The sequence below is a fragment of the Embiotoca jacksoni genome, unplaced genomic scaffold (assembly GCF_022577435.1).
Source record: "Embiotoca jacksoni isolate LCO1_2020_lvr unplaced genomic scaffold, fEmbJac1.0.p SCAF_15, whole genome shotgun sequence".
Classification (NCBI taxonomy): Eukaryota; Metazoa; Chordata; class Actinopteri; family Embiotocidae; genus Embiotoca; species Embiotoca jacksoni.
Window position 1 is genome coordinate 15,288,574 of NW_027185285.1, and position 24,516 is coordinate 15,313,089.

Here is a 24,516-nt window from a genome sequence, read left to right on the forward strand (position 1 = left end):
AAACTACATGGACAAAGTGGCTTCAAGTCACTTTGTGTCTGCAATTACACAGAAAACAGCATTTCAATTCTCACTTTCTCAGCCTAATATAAAACTGCATCACAGCGCCACGGCTTAAACTAAGTGTTTACGAACAAATTTCTTCATCAGTACTATGGCAAATGGGATAAACTACATGGACAAAGTGGCTTCAAGTCACTTTGTGTGGACAATTTCACAGGAAACACAATGTTTCAAAAACAGCCTTATCTCAGCGAGAGAAGCTCAAAAACAGCATAAAACTGCATTACAGTGCCACGGCTTAAACTAAGTGTTTACGAACAATTTCTTCATCAGAACTATGGCAAATGGGATAAACTACATGGCTAACGTGGCTTCACTTTGTGTCTGCAATTACACAGAAAACAGCATTTCAAGTCTCACTTTCTCAGCCTAATGTAAAACTGCATCACAGCGCCACGGCTTAAACTAAGTGTTTACAAACAAGTTTCATACTCAGAACGTTGGCAAATGGGATACACTACATGGGCAAAGTGGTTTCAAATCACTTTGTGTGGACAATTTCACAGGAAACACAATGTTTCAAAAACAGCCTTATCTCAGCGAGAGAAGCACAAAAACAGCATAAAACTGCATTACAGTGCCACGGCTTAAACTAAGTGTTTACGAACAATTTCTTCATCAGTACTATGGCAAATGGGATAAACTACATGGACAAAGTGGTTTCAAGTCACTTTGTGTGGACAAATTCACAGGAAACACAATGTTTCAAAAACAGCCTTATCTCAGCGAGAGAAGCTCAAAAACAGCATAAAACTGCATTACAGTGCCACGGCTTAAACTAAGTGTTTCTGAACAAATTTCTTCATCAGTACTATGGCAAATGGGATAAACTACAAGGACAAAGTGGCTTCAAGTCACTTTGTGTCTGCAATTAGACAGAAAACAGCATTTCAATTCATACTTTCTCAGCCTAATATAAAACTGCATCACAGCGCCACGGCTTAAACTAAGTGTTTACGAACAAATTTCTTCATCAGTACTATGGCAAATGGGATAAACTACATGGACAAAGTGGCTTCAAGTCACTTTGTGTCTGCAATTACACAGAAAACAGCATTTCAATTCTCACTTTCTCAGCCTAATATAAAACTGCATCACAGCGCCACGGCTTAAACTAAGTGTTTACGAACAAATTTCTTCATCAGTACTATGGCAAATGGGATAAACTACATGGACAAAGTGGCTTCAAGTCACTTTGTGTGGACAAATTCACAGGAAACACAATGTTTCAAAAACAGCCTTATCTCAGCGAGAGAAGCTCAAAAACAGCATAAAACTGCATTACAGTGCCACGGCTTAAACTAAGTGTTTATGAACAAATTTCTTCATCAGCAAATGGGATACACTACATGGCTAACGTGGCTTCACTTTGTGTCTGCAATTACACAGAAAACAGCATTTCAAGTCTCACTTTCTCAGCCTAATGTAAAACTGCATCACAGCGCCACGGCTTAAACTAAGTGTTTACAAACAAGTTTCATACTCAGAACGTTGGCAAATGGGATACACTACATGGGCAAAGTGGTTTCAAATCACTTTGTGTGGACAATTTCACAGGAAACACAATGTTTCAAAAACAGCCTTATCTCAGCGAGAGAAGCTCAAAAACAGCATAAAACTGCATTACAGTGCCACGGCTTAAACTAAGTGTTTACGAACAATTTCTTCATCAGTACTATGGCAAATGGGATAAACTACATGGACAAAGTGGTTTCAAGTCACTTTGTGTGGACAAATTCACAGGAAACACAATGTTTCAAAAACAGCCTTATCTCAGCGAGAGAAGCTCAAAAACAGCATAAAACTGCATTACAGTGCCACGGCTTAAACTAAGTGTTTCTGAACAAATTTCTTCATCAGTACTATGGCAAATGGGATAAACTACAAGGACAAAGTGGCTTCAAGTCACTTTGTGTCTGCAATTAGACAGAAAACAGCATTTCAATTCTCACTTTCTCAGCCTAATATAAAACTGCATCACAGCGCCACGGCTTAAACTAAGTGTTTACGAACAAATTTCTTCATCAGTACTATGGCAAATGGGATAAACTACATGGACAAAGTGGCTTCAAGTCACTTTGTGTGGACAATTTCACAGGAAACACAATGTTTCAAAAACAGCCTTATCTCAGCGAGAGAAGCTCAAAAACAGCGTAAAACTGCATTACAGTGCCACGGCTTAAACTAAGTGTTTACGAACAATTTCTTCATCAGTACTATGGTAAATGGGATAAACTACATGGACAAAGTGGTTTCAAGTCACTTTGTGTGGACAAATTCACAGGAAACACAATGTTTCAAAAACAGCCTTATCTCAGCGAGAGAAGCTCAAAAACAGCATAAAACTGCATTACAGTGCCACGGCTTAAACTAAGTGTTTATGAACAAATTTCTTCATCAGCAAATGGGATACACTACATGGCTAACGTGGCTTCACTTTGTGTCTGCAATTACACAGAAAACAGCATTTCAAGTCTCACTTTCTCAGCCGAATGTAAAACTGCATCACAGCGCCACGGCTTAAACTAAGTGTTTCTGAACAAATTTCTTCATCAGTACTATGGCAAATGGGATAAACTACAAGGACAAAGTGGCTTCAAGTCACTTTGTGTCTGCAATTAGACAGAAAACAGCATTTCAATTCTCACTTTCTCAGCCTAATATAAAACTGCATCACAGCGCCACGGCTTAAACTAAGTGTTTACGAACAAATTTCTTCATCAGTACTATGGCAAATGGGATAAACTACATGGACAAAGTGGCTTCAAGTCACTTTGTGTCTGCAATTACACAGAAAACAGCATTTCAATTCTCACTTTCTCAGCCTAATATAAAACTGCATCACAGCGCCACGGCTTAAACTAAGTGTTTACGAACAAATTTCTTCATCAGTACTATGGCAAATGGGATAAACTACATGGACAAAGTGGCTTCAAGTCACTTTGTGTGGACAATTTCACAGGAAACACAATGTTTCAAAAACAGCCTTATCTCAGCGAGAGAAGCTCAAAAACAGCATAAAACTGCATTACAGTGCCACGGCTTAAACTAAGTGTTTACGAACAATTTCTTCATCAGAACTATGGCAAATGGGATAAACTACATGGACAAAGTGGTTTCAAGTCACTTTGTGTGGACAAATTCACAGGAAACACAATGTTTCAAAAACAGCCTTATCTCAGCGAGAGAAGCTCAAAAACAGCATAAAACTGCATTACAGTGCCACGGCTTAAACTAAGTGTTTCTGAACAAATTTCTTCATTAGTACTATGGCAAATGGGATAAACTACAAGGACAAAGTGGCTTCAAGTCACTTTGTGTCTGCAATTAGACAGAAAACAGCATTTCAATTCTCACTTTCTCAGTCTAATATAAAACTGCATCACAGCGCAACGGCTTAAACTAAGTGTTTACGAACAAATTTCTTCATCAGTACTATGGCAAATGGGATAAACTACATGGACAAAGTGGCTTCAAGTCACTTTGTGTCTGCAATTACACAGAAAACAGCATTTCAATTCTCACTTTCTCAGCCTAATATAAAACTGCATCACAGCGCCACGGCTTAAACTAAGTGTTTACGAACAAATTTCTTCATCAGTACTATGGCAAATGGGATAAACTACATGGACAAAGTGGCTTCAAGTCACTTTGTGTGGACAATTTCACAGGAAACACAATGTTTCAAAAACAGCCTTATCTCAGCGAGAGAAGCTCAAAAACAGCGTAAAACTGCATTACAGTGCCACGGCTTAAACTAAGTGTTTACGAACAAATTTCTACATCAGTACTATGGCAAATGAGATAAACTACTTGGACAAAGTGGCTTCAAGTCACTTTGTGTGGACAATTTCACAGGAAACACAAAGTTTCAAAAACAGCCTTATCTCAGCGAGAGAAGCTCAAAAACAGCGTAAAACTGCATTACAGTTCCACGGCTTAAACTAAGTGTTTACGAACAAATGTCTTCATCAGTACTATGGCAAATGGGATAAACTACATGGACAAAGTGGCTTCAAGTCACTTTGTGTCTGCAATTACACAGAAAACAGCATTTCAATTCTCACTTTCTCAGCCTAATATAAAACTGCATCACAGCGCCACGGCTTAAACTAAGTGTTTACGAACAAATTTCTTCATCAGTACTATGGCAAATGGGATAAACTACATGGACAAAGTGTTTTCAAGTCACTTTGTATGGACAATTTCTCAGGAAACACAATGTTTCAAAAACAGCCTTATCTCAGCGAGAGAAGCTCAAAAACAGCATAAAACTGCATTACAGTGCCACGGCTTAAACTAAGTGTTTATGAACAAATTTCTTCATCAGCAAATGGGATACAATACATGGCTAAAGTGGCTTCACTTTGTGGCTGCAATTACACAGAAAACAGCATTTCAAGTCTCACTTTCTCAGCCTAATGTAAAACTGCATCACAGCGCCACGGCTTAAACTAAGTGTTTACAAACAAGTTTCATACTCAGAACGTTGGCAAATGGGATACACTACATGGGCAAAGTGGTTTCAAATCACTTTGTGTGGACAATTTCACAGGAAACACAATGTTTCAAAAACAGCCTTATCTCAGCGAGAGAAGCTCAAAAACAGCATAAAACTGCATTACAGTGCCACGGCTTAAACTAAGTGTTTACGAACAATTTCTTCATCAGTACTATGGCAAATGGGATAAACTACATGGACAAAGTGGTTTCAAGTCACTTTGTGTGGACAAATTCACAGGAAACACAATGTTTCAAAAACAGCCTTATCTCAGCGAGAGAAGCTCAAAAACAGCATAAAACTGCATTACAGTGCCACGGCTTAAACTAAGTGTTTCTGAACAAATTTCTTCATCAGTACTATGGCAAATGGGATAAACTACAAGGACAAAGTGGCTTCAAGTCACTTTGTGTCTGCAATTAGACAGAAAACAGCATTTCAATTCTCACTTTCTCAGTCTAATATAAAACTGCATCACAGCGCAACGGCTTAAACTAAGTGTTTACGAACAAATTTCTTCATCAGTACTATGGCAAATGGGATAAACTACATGGACAAAGTGGCTTCAAGTCACTTTGTGTCTGCAATTACACAGAAAACAGCATTTCAATTCTCACTTTCTCAGCCTAATATAAAACTGCATCACAGCGCCACGGCTTAAACTAAGTGTTTACGAACAAATTTCTTCATCAGTACTATGGCAAATGGGATAAACTACATGGACAAAGTGGCTTCAAGTCACTTTGTGTGGACAATTTCACAGGAAACACAATGTTTCAAAAACAGCCTTATCTCAGCGAGAGAAGCTCAAAAACAGCGTAAAACTGCATTACAGTGCCACGGCTTAAACTAAGTGTTTACGAACAAATTTCTACATCAGTACTATGGCAAATGAGATAAACTACTTGGACAAAGTGGCTTCAAGTCACTTTGTGTGGACAATTTCACAGGAAACACAATGTTTCAAAAACAGCCTTATCTCAGCGAGAGAAGCTCAAAAACAGCGTAAAACTGCATTACAGTTCCACGGCTTAAACTAAGTGTTTACGAACAAATGTCTTCATCAGTACTATGGCAAATGGGATAAACTACATGGACAAAGTGGCTTCAAGTCACTTTGTGTCTGCAATTACACAGAAAACAGCATTTCAATTCTCACTTTCTCAGCCTAATATAAAACTGCATCACAGCGCCACGGCTTAAACTAAGTGTTTACGAACAAATTTCTTCATCAGTACTATGGCAAATGGGATAAACTACATGGACAAAGTGGCTTCAAGTCACTTTGTGTGGACAATTTCACAGGAAACACAATGTTTCAAAAACAGCCTTATCTCAGCGAGAGAAGCTCAAATACAGCATAAAACTGCATTACAGTGCCACGGCTTAAACTAAGTGTTTACGAACAAATTTCTTCATCAGTACTATGGCAAATGGGATAAACTACATGGACAAAGTGGTTTCAAGTCACTTTGTATGGACAATTTCTCAGGAAACACAATGTTTCAAAAACGGCCTTATCTCAGCGAGAGAAGCTCAAAAACAGCATAAAACTGCATTACAGTGCCACGGCTTAAACTAAGTGTTTATGAACAAATTTCTTCATCAGCAAATGGGATACACTACATGGCTAACGTGGCTTCACTTTGTGTCTGCAATTACACAGAAAACAGCATTTCAAGTCTCACTTTCTCAGCCTAATGTAAAACTGCATCACAGCGCCACGGCTTAAACTAAGTGTTTACAAACAAGTTTCATACTCAGAACGTTGGCAAATGGGATACACTACATGGGCAAAGTGGTTTCAAATCACTTTGTGTGGACAATTTCACAGGAAACACAATGTTTCAAAAACAGCCTTATCTCAGCGAGAGAAGCTCAAAAACAGCATAAAACTGCATTACAGTGCCACGGCTTAAACTAAGTGTTTACGAACAATTTCTTCATCAGTACTATGGCAAATGGGATAAACTACATGGACAAAGTGGTTTCAAGTCACTTTGTGTGGACAAATTCACAGGAAACACAATGTTTCAAAAACAGCCTTATCTCAGCGAGAGAAGCTCAAAAACAGCATAAAACTGCATTACAGTGCCACGGCTTAAACTAAGTGTTTCTGAACAAATTTCTTCATCAGTACTATGGCAAATGGGATAAACTACAAGGACAAAGTGGCTTCAAGTCACTTTGTGTCTGCAATTAGACAGAAAACAGCATTTCAATTCTCACTTTCTCAGCCTAATATAAAACTGCATCACAGCGCCACGGCTTAAACTAAGTGTTTCTGAACAAATTTCTTCATCAGTACTATGGCAAATGGGATAAACTACAAGGACAAAGTGGCTTCAAGTCACTTTGTGTCTGCAATTAGACAGAAAACAGCATTTCAATTCTCACTTTCTCAGCCTAATATAAAACTGCATCACAGCGCCACGGCTTAAACTAAGTGTTTACGAACAAATTTCTTCATCAGTACTATGGCAAATGGGATAAACTACATGGACAAAGTGGCTTCAAGTCACTTTGTGTCTGCAATTACACAGAAAACAGCATTTCAATTCTCACTTTCTCAGCCTAATATAAAACTGCATCACAGCGCCACGGCTTAAACTAAGTGTTTACGAACAAATTTCTTCATCAGTACTATGGTAAATGGGATAAACTACATGGACAAAGTGGCTTCAAGTCACTTTGTGTGGACAATTTCACAGGAAACACAATGTTTCAAAAACAGCCTTATCTCAGCGAGAGAAGCTCAAAAACAGCATAAAACTGCATTACAGTGCCACGGCTTAAACTAAGTGTTTACGAACAATTTCTTCATCAGAACTATGGCAAATGGGATAAACTACATGGACAAAGTGGCTTCAAGTAACTTTGTGTGGACAATTTCACAGGAAACACAATGTTTCAAAAACAGCCTTATCTCAGCGAGAGAAGCTCAAAAACAGCGTAAAACTGCATTACAGTTCCACGGCTTAAACTAAGTGTTTACGAACAAATGTCTTCATCAGTACTATGGCAAATGGGATAAACTACATGGACAAAGTGGCTTCAAGTCACTTTGTGTCTGCAATTACACAGAAAACAGCATTTCAATTCTCACTTTCTCAGCCTAATATAAAACTGCATCACAGCGCCACGGCTTAAACTAAGTGTTTACGAACAAATTTCTTCATCAGTACTATGGCAAATGGGATAAACTACATGGACAAAGTGGCTTCAAGTCACTTTGTGTGGACAATTTCACAGGAAACACAATGTTTCAAAAACAGCCTTATCTCAGCGAGAGAAGCTCAAATACAGCATAAAACTGCATTACAGTGCCACGGCTTAAACTAAGTGTTTACGAACAAATTTCTTCATCAGTACTATGGCAAATGGGATAAACTACATGGACAAAGTGGTTTCAAGTCACTTTGTATGGACAATTTCTCAGGAAACACAATGTTTCAAAAACGGCCTTATCTCAGCGAGAGAAGCTCAAAAACAGCATAAAACTGCATTACAGTGCCACGGCTTAAACTAAGTGTTTATGAACAAATTTCTTCATCAGCAAATGGGATACACTACATGGCTAACGTGGCTTCACTTTGTGTCTGCAATTACACAGAAAACAGCATTTCAAGTCTCACTTTCTCAGCCTAATGTAAAACTGCATCACAGCGCCACGGCTTAAACTAAGTGTTTACAAACAAGTTTCATACTCAGAACGTTGGCAAATGGGATACACTACATGGGCAAAGTGGTTTCAAATCACTTTGTGTGGACAATTTCACAGGAAACACAATGTTTCAAAAACAGCCTTATCTCAGCGAGAGAAGCTCAAAAACAGCATAAAACTGCATTACAGTGCCACGGCTTAAACTAAGTGTTTACGAACAATTTCTTCATCAGTACTATGGCAAATGGGATAAACTACATGGACAAAGTGGTTTCAAGTCACTTTGTGTGGACAAATTCACAGGAAACACAATGTTTCAAAAACAGCCTTATCTCAGCGAGAGAAGCTCAAAAACAGCATAAAACTGCATTACAGTGCCACGGCTTAAACTAAGTGTTTCTGAACAAATTTCTTCATCAGTACTATGGCAAATGGGATAAACTACAAGGACAAAGTGGCTTCAAGTCACTTTGTGTCTGCAATTAGACAGAAAACAGCATTTCAATTCTCACTTTCTCAGCCTAATATAAAACTGCATCACAGCGCCACGGCTTAAACTAAGTGTTTCTGAACAAATTTCTTCATCAGTACTATGGCAAATGGGATAAACTACAAGGACAAAGTGGCTTCAAGTCACTTTGTGTCTGCAATTAGACAGAAAACAGCATTTCAATTCTCACTTTCTCAGCCTAATATAAAACTGCATCACAGCGCCACGGCTTAAACTAAGTGTTTACGAACAAATTTCTTCATCAGTACTATGGCAAATGGGATAAACTACATGGACAAAGTGGCTTCAAGTCACTTTGTGTCTGCAATTACACAGAAAACAGCATTTCAATTCTCACTTTCTCAGCCTAATATAAAACTGCATCACAGCGCCACGGCTTAAACTAAGTGTTTACGAACAAATTTCTTCATCAGTACTATGGTAAATGGGATAAACTACATGGACAAAGTGGCTTCAAGTCACTTTGTGTGGACAATTTCACAGGAAACACAATGTTTCAAAAACAGCCTTATCTCAGCGAGAGAAGCTCAAAAACAGCATAAAACTGCATTACAGTGCCACGGCTTAAACTAAGTGTTTACGAACAATTTCTTCATCAGAACTATGGCAAATGGGATAAACTACATGGACAAAGTGGCTTCAAGTAACTTTGTGTGGACAATTTCACAGGAAACACAATGTTTCAAAAACAGCCTTATCTCAGCGAGAGAAGCTCAAAAACAGCGTAAAACTGCATTACAGTTCCACGGCTTAAACTAAGTGTTTACGAACAAATGTCTTCATCAGTACTATGGCAAATGGGATAAACTACATGGACAAAGTGGCTTCAAGTCACTTTGTGTCTGCAATTACACAGAAAACAGCATTTCAATTCTCACTTTCTCAGCCTAATATAAAACTGCATCACAGCGCCACGGCTTAAACTAAGTGTTTACGAACAAATTTCTTCATCAGTACTATGGCAAATGGGATAAACTACATGGACAAAGTGGCTTCAAGTCACTTTGTGTGGACAATTTCACAGGAAACACAATGTTTCAAAAACAGCCTTATCTCAGCGAGAGAAGCTCAAATACAGCATAAAACTGCATTACAGTGCCACGGCTTAAACTAAGTGTTTACGAACAAATTTCTTCATCAGTACTATGGCAAATGGGATAAACTACATGGACAAAGTGGTTTCAAGTCACTTTGTATGGACAATTTCTCAGGAAACACAATGTTTCAAAAACGGCCTTATCTCAGCGAGAGAAGCTCAAAAACAGCATAAAACTGCATTACAGTGCCACGGCTTAAACTAAGTGTTTATGAACAAATTTCTTCATCAGCAAATGGGATACACTACATGGCTAACGTGGCTTCACTTTGTGTCTGCAATGACACAGAAAACAGCATTTCAAGTCTCACTTTCTCAGCCTAATGTAAAACTGCATCACAGCGCCACGGCTTAAACTAAGTGTTTACAAACAAGTTTCATACTCAGAACGTTGGCAAATGGGATACACTACATGGGCAAAGTGGTTTCAAATCACTTTGTGTGGACAATTTCACAGGAAACACAATGTTTCAAAAACAGCCTTATCTCAGCGAGAGAAGCTCAAAAACAGCATAAAACTGCATTACAGTGCCACGGCTTAAACTAAGTGTTTACGAACAATTTCTTCATCAGTACTATGGCAAATGGGATAAACTACATGGACAAAGTGGTTTCAAGTCACTTTGTGTGGACAAATTCACAGGAAACACAATGTTTCAAAAACAGCCTTATCTCAGCGAGAGAAGCTCAAAAACAGCATAAAACTGCATTACAGTGCCACGGCTTAAACTAAGTGTTTCTGAACAAATTTCTTCATCAGTACTATGGCAAATGGGATAAACTACAAGGACAAAGTGGCTTCAAGTCACTTTGTGTCTGCAATTAGACAGAAAACAGCATTTCAATTCTCACTTTCTCAGCCTAATATAAAACTGCATCACAGCGCCACGGCTTAAACTAAGTGTTTCTGAACAAATTTCTTCATCAGTACTATGGCAAATGGGATAAACTACAAGGACAAAGTGGCTTCAAGTCACTTTGTGTCTGCAATTAGACAGAAAACAGCATTTCAATTCTCACTTTCTCAGCCTAATATAAAACTGCATCACAGCGCCACGGCTTAAACTAAGTGTTTACGAACAAATTTCTTCATCAGTACTATGGCAAATGGGATAAACTACATGGACAAAGTGGCTTCAAGTCACTTTGTGTCTGCAATTACACAGAAAACAGCATTTCAATTCTCACTTTCTCAGCCTAATATAAAACTGCATCACAGCGCCACGGCTTAAACTAAGTGTTTACGAACAAATTTCTTCATCAGTACTATGGTAAATGGGATAAACTACATGGACAAAGTGGCTTCAAGTCACTTTGTGTGGACAATTTCACAGGAAACACAATGTTTCAAAAACAGCCTTATCTCAGCGAGAGAAGCTCAAAAACAGCATAAAACTGCATTACAGTGCCACGGCTTAAACTAAGTGTTTACGAACAATTTCTTCATCAGAACTATGGCAAATGGGATAAACTACATGGACAAAGTGGCTTCAAGTAACTTTGTGTGGACAATTTCACAGGAAACACAATGTTTCAAAAACAGCCTTATCTCAGCGAGAGAAGCTCAAAAACAGCGTAAAACTGCATTACAGTTCCACGGCTTAAACTAAGTGTTTACGAACAAATGTCTTCATCAGTACTATGGCAAATGGGATAAACTACATGGACAAAGTGGCTTCAAGTCACTTTGTGTCTGCAATTACACAGAAAACAGCATTTCAATTCTCACTTTCTCAGCCTAATATAAAACTGCATCACAGCGCCACGGCTTAAACTAAGTGTTTACGAACAAATTTCTTCATCAGTACTATGGCAAATGGGATAAACTACATGGACGAAGTGGCTTCAAGTCACTTTGTGTGGACAATTTCACAGGAAACACAATGTTTCAAAAACAGCCTTATCTCAGCGAGAGAAGCTCAAATACAGCATAAAACTGCATTACAGTGCCACGGCTTAAACTAAGTGTTTACGAACAAATTTCTTCATCAGTACTATGGCAAATGGGATAAACTACATGGACAAAGTGGTTTCAAGTCACTTTGTATGGACAATTTCTCAGGAAACACAATGTTTCAAAAACGGCCTTATCTCAGCGAGAGAAGCTCAAAAACAGCATAAAACTGCATTACAGTGCCACGGCTTAAACTAAGTGTTTATGAACAAATTTCTTCATCAGCAAATGGGATACACTACATGGCTAACGTGGCTTCACTTTGTGTCTGCAATGACACAGAAAACAGCATTTCAAGTCTCACTTTCTCAGCCTAATGTAAAACTGCATCACAGCGCCACGGCTTAAACTAAGTGTTTACAAACAAGTTTCATACTCAGAACGTTGGCAAATGGGATACACTACATGGGCAAAGTGGTTTCAAATCACTTTGTGTGGACAATTTCACAGGAAACACAATGTTTCAAAAACAGCCTTATCTCAGCGAGAGAAGCTCAAAAACAGCATAAAACTGCATTACAGTGCCACGGCTTAAACTAAGTGTTTACGAACAATTTCTTCATCAGTACTATGGCAAATGGGATAAACTACATGGACAAAGTGGTTTCAAGTCACTTTGTGTGGACAAATTCACAGGAAACACAATGTTTCAAAAACAGCCTTATCTCAGCGAGAGAAGCTCAAAAACAGCATAAAACTGCATTACAGTGCCACGGCTTAAACTAAGTGTTTCTGAACAAATTTCTTCATCAGTACTATGGCAAATGGGATAAACTACAAGGACAAAGTGGCTTCAAGTCACTTTGTGTCTGCAATTAGACAGAAAACAGCATTTCAATTCTCACTTTCTCAGCCTAATATAAAACTGCATCACAGCGCCACGGCTTAAACTAAGTGTTTCTGAACAAATTTCTTCATCAGTACTATGGCAAATGGGATAAACTACAAGGACAAAGTGGCTTCAAGTCACTTTGTGTCTGCAATTAGACAGAAAACAGCATTTCAATTCTCACTTTCTCAGCCTAATATAAAACTGCATCACAGCGCCACGGCTTAAACTAAGTGTTTACGAACAAATTTCTTCATCAGTACTATGGCAAATGGGATAAACTACATGGACAAAGTGGCTTCAAGTCACTTTGTGTCTGCAATTACACAGAAAACAGCATTTCAATTCTCACTTTCTCAGCCTAATATAAAACTGCATCACAGCGCCACGGCTTAAACTAAGTGTTTACGAACAAATTTCTTCATCAGTACTATGGTAAATGGGATAAACTACATGGACAAAGTGGCTTCAAGTCACTTTGTGTGGACAATTTCACAGGAAACACAATGTTTCAAAAACAGCCTTATCTCAGCGAGAGAAGCTCAAAAACAGCATAAAACTGCATTACAGTGCCACGGCTTAAACTAAGTGTTTACGAACAATTTCTTCATCAGAACTATGGCAAATGGGATAAACTACATGGACAAAGTGGTTTCAAGTCACTTTGTGTGGACAAATTCACAGGAAACACAATGTTTCAAAAACAGCCTTATCTCAGCGAGAGTAGCTCAAAAACAGCATAAAACTGCATTACAGTGCCACGGCTTAAACTAAGTGTTTACGAACAAATTTCTTCATCAGTACTATGGCAAATGGGATAAACTACATGGACAAAGTGGTTTCACGTCACTTTGTATGGACAATTTCTCAGGAAACACAATGTTTCAAAAACAGCCTTATCTCAGCGAGAGAAGCTCAAAAACAGCATAAAACTGCATTACAGTGCCACGGCTTAAACTAAGTGTTTATGAACAAATTTCTTCATCAGCAAATGGGATACACTACATGGCTAAAGTGGCTTCACTTTGTGTCTGCAATTACACAGAAAACAGCATTTCAAGTCTCACTTTCTCAGCCTAATGTAAAACTGCATCACAGCGCCACGGCTTAAACTAAGTGTTTACAAACAAGTTTCATACTCAGAACGTTGGCAAATGGGATACACTACATGGGCAAAGTGGTTTCAAATCACTTTGTGTGGACAATTTCACAGGAAACACAATGTTTCAAAAACAGCCTTATCTCAGCGAGAGAAGCTCAAAAACAGCATAAAACTGCATTACAGTGCCACGGCTTAAACTAAGTGTTTACGAACAATTTCTTCATCAGTACTATGGCAAATGGGATAAACTACATGGACAAAGTGGTTTCAAGTCACTTTGTGTGGACAAATTCACAGGAAACACAATGTTTCAAAAACAGCCTTATCTCAGCGAGAGAAGCTCAAAAACAGCATAAAACTGCATTACAGTGCCACGGCTTAAACTAAGTGTTTCTGAACAAATTTCTTCATCAGTACTATGGCAAATGGGATAAACTACAAGGACAAAGTGGCTTCAAGTCACTTTGTGTCTGCAATTAGACAGAAAACAGCATTTCAATTCTCACTTTCTCAGTCTAATATAAAACTGCATCACAGCGCCACGGCTTAAACTAAGTGTTTACGAACAAATTTCTTCATCAGTACTATGGCAAATGGGATAAACTACATGGACAAAGTGGCTTCAAGTCACTTTGTGTGGACAATTTCACAGGAAACACAATGTTTCAAAAACAGCCTTATCTCAGCCAGAGAAGCTCAAAAACAGCGTAAAACTGCATTACAGTGCCACGGCTTAAACTAAGTGTTTACGAACAAATTTCTTCATCAGTACTATGGCAAATGGGATAAACTACATGGACAAAGTGGCTTCAAGTCACTTTGTGTGGACAATTTCACAGGAAACACAATGTTTCAAAAACAGCCTTATCTCAGCGAGAGAAGCTCAAAAACAGCGTAAAACTGCATTACAGTGCCACGGCTTAAACTAAGTGTTTACGAACAAATTTCTACATCAGTACTATGGCAAATGAGATAAACTACTTGGACAAAGTGGCTTCAAGTCACTTTGTGTGGACAATTTCACAGGAAACACAATGTTTCAAAAACAGCCTTATCTCAGCGAGAGAAGCTCAAAAACAGCGTAAAACTGCATTACAGTTCCACGGCTTAAACTAAGTGTTTACGAACAAATGTCTTCATCAGTACTATGGCAAATGGGATAAACTACATGGACAAAGTGGCTTCAAGTCACTTTGTGTCTGCAATTACACAGAAAACAGCATTTCAATTCTCACTTTCTCAGCCTAATATAAAACTGCATCACAGCGCCACGGCTTAAACTAAGTGTTTACGAACAAATTTCTTCATCAGTACTATGGCAAATGGGATAAACTACATGGACAAAGTGGCTTCAAGTCACTTTGTGTGGACAATTTCACAGGAAACACAACGTTTCAAAAACAGCCTTATCTCAGCGAGAGAAGCTCAAATACAGCATAAAACTGCATTACAGTGCCACGGCTTAAACTAAGTGTTTACGAACAAATTTCTTCATCAGTACTATGGCAAATGGGATAAACTACATGGACAAAGTGGTTTCAAGACACTTTGTATGGACAATTTCTCAGGAAACACAATGTTTCAAAAACAGCCTTATCTCAGCGAGAGAAGCTCAAAAACAGCATAAAACTGCATTACAGTGCCACGGCTTAAACTAAGTGTTTATGAACAAATTTCTTCATCAGCAAATGGGATACACTACATGGCTAACGTGGCTTCACTTTGTGTCTGCAATTACACAGAAAACAGCATTTCAAGTCTCACTTTCTCAGCCTAATGTAAAACTGCATCACAGCGCCACGGCTTAAACTAAGTGTTTACAAACAAGTTTCATACTCAGAACGTTGGCAAATGGGATACACTACATGGGCAAAGTGGTTTCAAATCACTTTGTGTGGACAATTTCACAGGAAACACAATGTTTCAAAAACAGCCTTATCTCAGCGAGAGAAGCTCAAAAACAGCATAAAACTGCATTACAGTGCCACGGCTTAAACTAAGTGTTTACGAACAATTTCTTCATCAGTACTATGGCAAATGGGATAAACTACATGGACAAAGTGGTTTCAAGTCACTTTGTGTGGACAAATTCACAGGAAACACAATGTTTCAAAAACAGCCTTATCTCAGCGAGAGAAGCTCAAAAACAGCATAAAACTGCATTACAGTGCCACGGCTTAAACTAAGTGTTTCTGAACAAATTTCTTCATCAGTACTATGGCAAATGGGATAAACTACTAGGACAAAGTGGCTTCAAGTCACTTTGTGTCTGCAATTAGACAGAAAACAGCATTTCAATTCTCACTTTCTCAGCCTAATATAAAACTGCATCACAGCGCCACGGCTTAAACTAAGTGTTTACGAACAAATTTCTTCATCAGTACTATGGCAAATGGGATAAACTACATGGACAAAGTGGCTTCAAGTCACTTTGTGTCTGCAATTACACAGAAAACAGCATTTCAATTCTCACTTTCTCAGCCTAATATAAAACTGCATCACAGCGCCACGGCTTAAACTAAGTGTTTACGAACAAATTTCTTCATCAGTACTATGGTAAATGGGATAAACTACATGGACAAAGTGGCTTCAAGTCACTTTGTGTGGACAATTTCACAGGAAACACAATGTTTCAAAAACAGCCTTATCTCAGCGAGAGAAGCTCAAAAACAGCATAAAACTGCATTACAGTGCCACGGCTTAAACTAAGTGTTTACGAACAATTTCTTCATCAGAACTATGGCAAATGGGATAAACTACATGGACAAAGTGGTTTCAAGTCACTTTGTGTGGACAAATTCACAGGAAACACAATGTTTCAAAAACAGCCTTATCTCAGCGAGAGTAGCTCAAAAACAGCATAAAACTGCATTACAGTGCCACGGCTTAAACTAAGTGTTTACGAACAAATTTCTTCATCAGTACTATGGCAAATGGGATAAACTACATGGACAAAGTGGTTTCACGTCACTTTGTATGGACAATTTCTCAGGAAACACAATGTTTCAAAAACAGCCTTATCTCAGCGAGAGAAGCTCAAAAACAGCATAAAACTGCATTACAGTGCCACGGCTTAAACTAAGTGTTTATGAACAAATTTCTTCATCAGCAAATGGGATACACTACATGGCTAAAGTGGCTTCACTTTGTGTCTGCAATTACACAGAAAACAGCATTTCAAGTCTCACTTTCTCAGCCTAATGTAAAACTGCATCACAGCGCCACGGCTTAAACTAAGTGTTTACAAACAAGTTTCATACTCAGAACGTTGGCAAATGGGATACACTACATGGGCAAAGTGGTTTCAAATCACTTTGTGTGGACAATTTCACAGGAAACACAATGTTTCAAAAACAGCCTTATCTCAGCGAGAGAAGCTCAAAAACAGCATAAAACTGCATTACAGTGCCACGGCTTAAACTAAGTGTTTACGAACAATTTCTTCATCAGTACTATGGCAAATGGGATAAACTACATGGACAAAGTGGTTTCAAGTCACTTTGTGTGGACAAATTCACAGGAAACACAATGTTTCAAAAACAGCCTTATCTCAGCGAGAGAAGCTCAAAAACAGCATAAAACTGCATTACAGTGCCACGGCTTAAACTAAGTGTTTCTGAACAAATTTCTTCATCAGTACTATGGCAAATGGGATAAACTACAAGGACAAAGTGGCTTCAAGTCACTTTGTGTCTGCAATTAGACAGAAAACAGCATTTCAATTCTCACTTTCTCAGTCTAATATAAAACTGCATCACAGCGCCACGGCTTAAACTAAGTGTTTACGAACAAATTTCTTCATCAGTACTATGGCAAATGGGATAAACTACATGGACAAAGTGGCTTCAAGTCACTTTGTGTGGACAATTTCACAGGAAACACAATGTTTCAAAAACAGCCTTATCTCAGCCAGAGAAGCTCAAAAACAGCGTAAAACTGCATTACAGTGCCACGGCTTAAACTAAGTGTTTACGAACAAATTTCTTCATCAGTACTATGGCAAATGGGATAAACTACATGGACAAAGTGGCTTCAAGTCACTTTGTGTGGACAATTTCACAGGAAACACAATGTTTCAAAAACAGCCTTATCTCAGCGAGAGAAGCTCAAAAACAGCGTAAAACTGCATTACAGTGCCACGGCTTAAACTAAGTGTTTACGAACAAATTTCTACATCAGTACTATGGCAAATGAGATAAACTACTTGGACAAAGTGGCTTCAAGTCACTTTGTGTGGACAATTTCACAGGAAACACAATGTTTCAAAAACAGCCTTATCTCAGCGAGAGAAGCTCAAAAACAGCGTAAAACTGCATTACAGTTCCACGGCTTAAACTAAGTGTTTACGAACAAATGTCTTCATCAGTACTATGGCAAATGGGATAAACTACATGGACAAAGTGGCTTCAAGTCACTTTGTGTCTGCAATTACACAGAAAACAGCATTTCAATTCTCACTTTCTCAGCCTAATATAAAACTGCATCACAGCGCCACGGCTTAAACTAAGTGTTTACGAACAAATTTCTTCATCAGTACTATGGCAAATGGGATAAACTACATGGACAAAGTGGCTTCAAGTCACTTTGTGTGGACAATTTCACAGGAAACACAACGTTTCAAAAACAGCCTTATCTCAGCGAGAGAAGCTCAAATACAGCATAAAACTGCATTACAGTGCCACGGCTTAAACTAAGTGTTTACGAACAAATTTCTTCATCAGTACTATGGCAAATGGGATAAACTACATGGACAAAGTGGTTTCAAGACACTTTGTATGGACAATTTCTCAGGAAACACAATGTTTCAAAAACAGCCTTATCTCAGCGAGAGAAGCTCAAAAACAGCATAAAACTGCATTACAGTGCCACGGCTTAAACTAAGTGTTTATGAACAAATTTCTTCATCAGCAAATGGGATACACTACATGGCTAACGTGGCTTCACTTTGTGTCTGCAATTACACAGAAAACAGCATTTCAAGTCTCACTTTCTCAGCCTAATGTAAAACTGCATCACAGCGCCACGGCTTAAACTAAGTGTTTACAAACAAGTTTCATACTCAGAACGTTGGCAAATGGGATACACTACATGGGCAAAGTGGTTTCAAATCACTTTGTGTGGACAATTTCACAGGAAACACAATGTTTCAAAAACAGCCTTATCTCAGCGAGAGAAGCTCAAAAACAGCATAAAACTGCATTACAGTGCCACGGCTTAAACTAAGTGTTTACGAACAATTTCTTCATCAGTACTATGGCAAATGGGATAAACTACATGGACAAAGTGGTTTCAAGTCACTTTGTGTGGACAAATTCACAGGAAACACAATGTTTCAAAAACAGCCTTATCTCAGCGAGAGAAGCTCAAAAACAGCATAAAACTGCATTACAGTGCCACGGCTTAAACTAAGTGTTTCTGAACAAATTTCTTCATCAGTACTATGGCAAATGGGATAAACTACTAGGACAAAGTGGCTTCAAGTCACTTTGTGTCTGCAATTAGACAGAAAACAGCATTTCAATTCTCACTTTCTCAGCCTAATATAAAACTGCATCACAGCGCCACGGCTTAAACTAAGTGTTTACGAACAAATTTCTTCATCAGTACTATGGCAAATGGGATAAACTACATGGACAAAGTGACTTCAAGTCACTTTGTGTCTGCAATTACACAGAAAACAGCATTTCAATTCTCACTTTCTCAGCCTAATATAAAACTGCATCACAGCGCCACGGCTTAAACTAAGTGTTTACGAACAAATTTCTTCATCAGTACTATGGCAAATGGGATAAACTACATGGACAAAGTGGCTTCAAATCACTTTGTGTGGACAATTTCACAGGAAACACAATGTTTCAAAAACAGCCTTATCTCAGCGAGAGAAGCTCAAAAACAGCGTAAAACTGCATTACAGTACCACGGCTTAAACTAAGTGTTTACGAACAAATTTCTTCATCAGTACTATGGCAAATGGGATAAACTACATGGACAAAGTGGCTTCAAGTCACTTTGTGTGGACAATTTCACAGGAAACACAATGTTTCAAAAACAGCCTTATCTCAGCGAGAGAAGCTCAAAAACAGCGTAAAACTGCATTACAGTGCCACGGCTTAAATTAAGTGTTTACGAACAAATTTCTACATCAGTACTATGGCAAATGAGATAAACTACTTGGACAAAGTGGCTTCAAGTCACTTTGTGTGGACAATTTCACAGGAAACACAATGTTTCAAAAACAGCCTTATCTCAGCGAGAGAAGCTCAAAAACAGCGTAAAACTGCATTACAGTTCCACGGCTTAAACTAAGTGTTTACGAACAAATGTCTTCATCAGTACTATGGCAAATGGGATAAACTACATGGACAAAGTGGCTTCAAGTCACTTTGTGTCTGCAATTACACAGAAAACAGCATTTCAATTCTCACTTTCTCAGCCTAATATAAAACTGCATCACAGCGCCACGGCTTAAACTAAGTGTTTACGAACAAATTTCTTCATCAGTACTATGGCAAATGGGATAAACTACATGGACAAAGTGGCTTCAAGTCACTTTGTGTGGACAATTTCACAGGAAACACAATGATTCAAAAACAGCCTTATCTCAGCGAGAGAAGCTCAAATACAGCATAAAACTGCATTACAGTGCCACGGCTTAAACTAAGTGTTTACGAACAAATTTCTTCATCAGTACTATGGCAAATGGGATAAACTACATGGACAAAGTGGTTTCAAGTCACTTTGTATGGACAATTTCTCAGGAAACACAATGTTTCAAAAACAGCCTTATCTCAGCGAGAGAAGCTCAAAAACAGCATAAAACTGCATTACAGTGCCACGGCTTAAACTAAGTGTTTATGAACAAATTTCTTCATCAGCAAATGGGATACACTACATGACTAAAGTGGCTTCACTTTGTGTCTGCAATTACACAGAAAACAGCATTTCAAGTCTCACTTTCTCAGCCTAATGTAAAACTGCATCACAGCGCCACGGCTTAAACTAAGTGTTTACAAACAAGTTTCATACTCAGAACGTTGGCAAATGGGATACACTACATGGGCAAAGTGGTTTCAAATCACTTTGTGTGGACAATTTCACAGGAAACACAATGTTTCAAAAACAGCCTTATCTCAGCGAGAGAAGCTCAAAAACAGCATAAAACTGCATTACAGTGCCACGGCTTAAACTAAGTGTTTACGAACAATTTCTTCATCAGTACTATGGCAAATGGGATAAACTACATGGACAAAGTGGTTTCAAGTCACTTTGTGTGGACAAATTCACAGGAAACACAATGTTTCAAAAACAGCCTTATCTCAGCGAGAGAAGCTCAAAAACAGCATAAAACTGCATTACAGTGCCACGGCTTAAACTAAGTGTTTCTGAACAAATTTCTTCATCAGTACTATGGCAAATGGGATAAACTACAAGGACAAAGTGGCTTCAAGTCACTTTGTGTCTGCAATTAGGCAGAAAACAGCATTTCAATTCTCACTTTCTCAGTCTAATATAAAACTGCATCACAGCGCAACGGCTTAAACTAAGTGTTTACGAACAAATTTCTTCATCAGTACTATGGCAAATGGGATAAACTACATGGACAAAGTGGCTTCAAGTCACTTTGTGTCTGCAATTACACAGAAAACAGCATTTCAATTCTCACTTTCTCAGCCTAATATAAAACTGCATCACAGCGCCACGGCTTAAACTAAGTGTTTACGAACAAATTTCTTCATCAGTACTATGGCAAATGGGATAAACTACATGGACAAAGTGGCTTCAAGTCACTTTGTGTGGACAATTTCACAGGAAACACAATGTTTCAAAAACAGCCTTATCTCAGCGAGAGAAGCTCAAAAACAGCGTAAAACTGCATTACAGTGCCACGGCTTAAACTAAGTGTTTACGAACAAATTTCTTCATCAGTACTATGGCAAATGGGATAAACTACATGGACAAAGTGGCTTCAAGTCACTTTGTGTGGACAATTTCACAGGAAACACAATGTTTCAAAAACAGCCTTATCTCAGCGAGAGAAGCTCAAAAACAGCGTAAAACTGCATTACAGTGCCACGGCTTAAATTAAGTGTTTACGAACAAATTTCTACATCAGTACTATGGCAAATGAGATAAACTACTTGGACAAAGTGGCTTCAAGTCACTTTGTGTGGACAATTTCACAGGAAACACAATGTTTCAAAAACAGCCTTATCTCAGCGAGAGAAGCTCAAAAACAGCGTAAAACTGCATTACAGTTCCACGGCTTAAACTAAGTGTTTACGAACAAATGTCTTCATCAGTACTATGGCAAATGGGATAAACTACATGGACAAAGTGGCTTCAAGTCACTTTGTGTCTGCAATTACACAGAAAACAGCATTTCAATTCTCACTTTCTCAGCCTAATATAAAACTGCATCACAGCGCCACGGCTTAAACTAAGTGTTTACGAACAAATTTCTTCATCAGTACTATGGCAAATGGGATAAACTACATGGACAAAGTGGCTTCAAGTCACTTTGTGTGGACAATTTCACAGGAAGCACAATGTTTCAAAAACAGCCTTATCTCAGCGAGAGAAGCTCAAATACAGCATAAAACTGCATTACAGTGCCACGGCTTAAACTAAGTGTTTACGAACAAATTTCTTCATCAGTACTATGGCAAATGGGATAAACTACATGGACAAAGTGGTTTCAAGTCACTTTGTATGGACAATTTCTCAGGAAACACAATGTTTCAAAAACAGCCTTATCTCAGCGAGAGAAGCTCAAAAACAGCATAAAACTGCATTACAGTGCCACGGCTTAAACTAAGTGTTTATGAACAAATTTCTTCATCAGCAATTGGGATACACTACATGGCTAAAGTGGCTTCACTTTGTGTCTGCAATTACACAGAAAACAGCATTTCAAGTCTCACTTTCTCAGCCTAATGTAAAACTGCATCACAGCGCCACGGCTTAAACTAAGTGTTTACAAACAGTTTCATACTCAGAACGTTGGCAAATGGGATACACTACATGGGCAAAGTGGTTTCAAATCACTTTGTGTGGACAATTTCACAGGAAACACAATGTTTCAAAAACAGCCTTATCTCAGCGAGAGAAGCTCAAAAACAGCATAAAACTGCATTACAGTGCCACGGCTTAAACTAAGTGTTTACGAACAATTTCTTCATCAGTACTATGGCAAATGGGATAAACTACATGGACAAAGTGGTTTCAAGTCACTTTGTGTGGACAAATTCACAGGAAACACAATGTTTCAAAAACAGCCTTATCTCAGCGAGAGAAGCTCAAAAACAGCATAAAACTGCATTACAGTGCCACGGCTTAAACTAAGTGTTTCTGAACAAATTTCTTCATCAGTACTATGGCAAATGGGATAAACTACAAGGACAAAGTGGCTTCAAGTCACTTTGTGTCTGCAATTAGACAGAAAACAGCATTTCAATTCTCACTTTCTCAGTCTAATATAAAACTGCATCACAGCGCAACGGCTTAAACTAAGTGTTTACGAACAAATTTCTTCATCAGTACTATGGCAAATGGGATAAACTACATGGACAAAGTGGCTTCAAGTCACTTTGTGTCTGCAATTACACAGAAAACAGCATTTCAATTCTCACTTTCTCAGCCTAATATAAAACTGCATCACAGCGCCACGGCTTAAACTAAGTGTTTACGAACAAATTTCTTCATCAGTACTATGGCAAATGGGATAAACTACATGGACAAAGTGGCTTCAAGTCACTTTGTGTGGACAATTTCACAGGAAACACAATGTTTCAAAAACAGCCTTATCTCAGCCAGAGAAGCTCAAAAACAGCGTAAAACTGCATTACAGTGCCACGGCTTAAACTAAGTGTTTACGAACAAATTTCTTCATCAGTACTATGGCAAATGGGATAAACTACATGGACAAAGTGGCTTCAAGTCACTTTGTGTGGACAATTTCACAGGAAACACAATGTTTCAAAAACAGACTTATCTCAGCGAGAGAAGCTCAAAAACAGCGTAAAACTGCTTTACAGTGCCACGGCTTAAACTAAGTGTTTATGAACAAATTTCTTCATCAGCAAATGGGATACACTACATGGCTAACGTGGCTTCACTTTGTGTCTGCAATTACACAGAAAACAGCATTTCAAGTCTCACTTTCTCAGCCTAATGTAAAACTGCATCACAGCGCCACGGCTTAAACTAAGTGTTTACAAACAAGTTTCATACTCAGAACGTTGGCAAATGGGATACACTACATGGGCAAAGTGGTTTCAAATCACTTTGTGTGGACAATTTCACAGGAAACACAATGTTTCAAAAACAGCCTTATCTCAGCGAGAGAAGCTCAAAAACAGCATAAAACTGCATTACAGTGCCACGGCTTAAACTAAGTGTTTACGAACAATTTCTTCATCAGTACTATGGCAAATGGGATAAACTACATGGACAAAGTGGTTTCAAGTCACTTTGTGTGGACAAATTCACAGGAAACACAATGTTTCAAAAACAGCCTTATCTCAGCGAGAGAAGCTCAAAAACAGCATAAAACTGCATTACAGTGCCACGGCTTAAGCTAAGTGTTTATGAACAAATTTCTTCATCAGCAAATGGGATACACTACATGGCTTAAGTGGCTTCACTTTGTGTCTGCAATTACACAGAAAACAGCATTTCAAGTCTCACTTTCTCAGCCTAATGTAAAACTGCATCACAGCGCCACGGCTTAAACTAAGTGTTTACAAACAAGTTTCATACTCAGAACGTTGGCAAATGGGATACACTACATGGGCAAA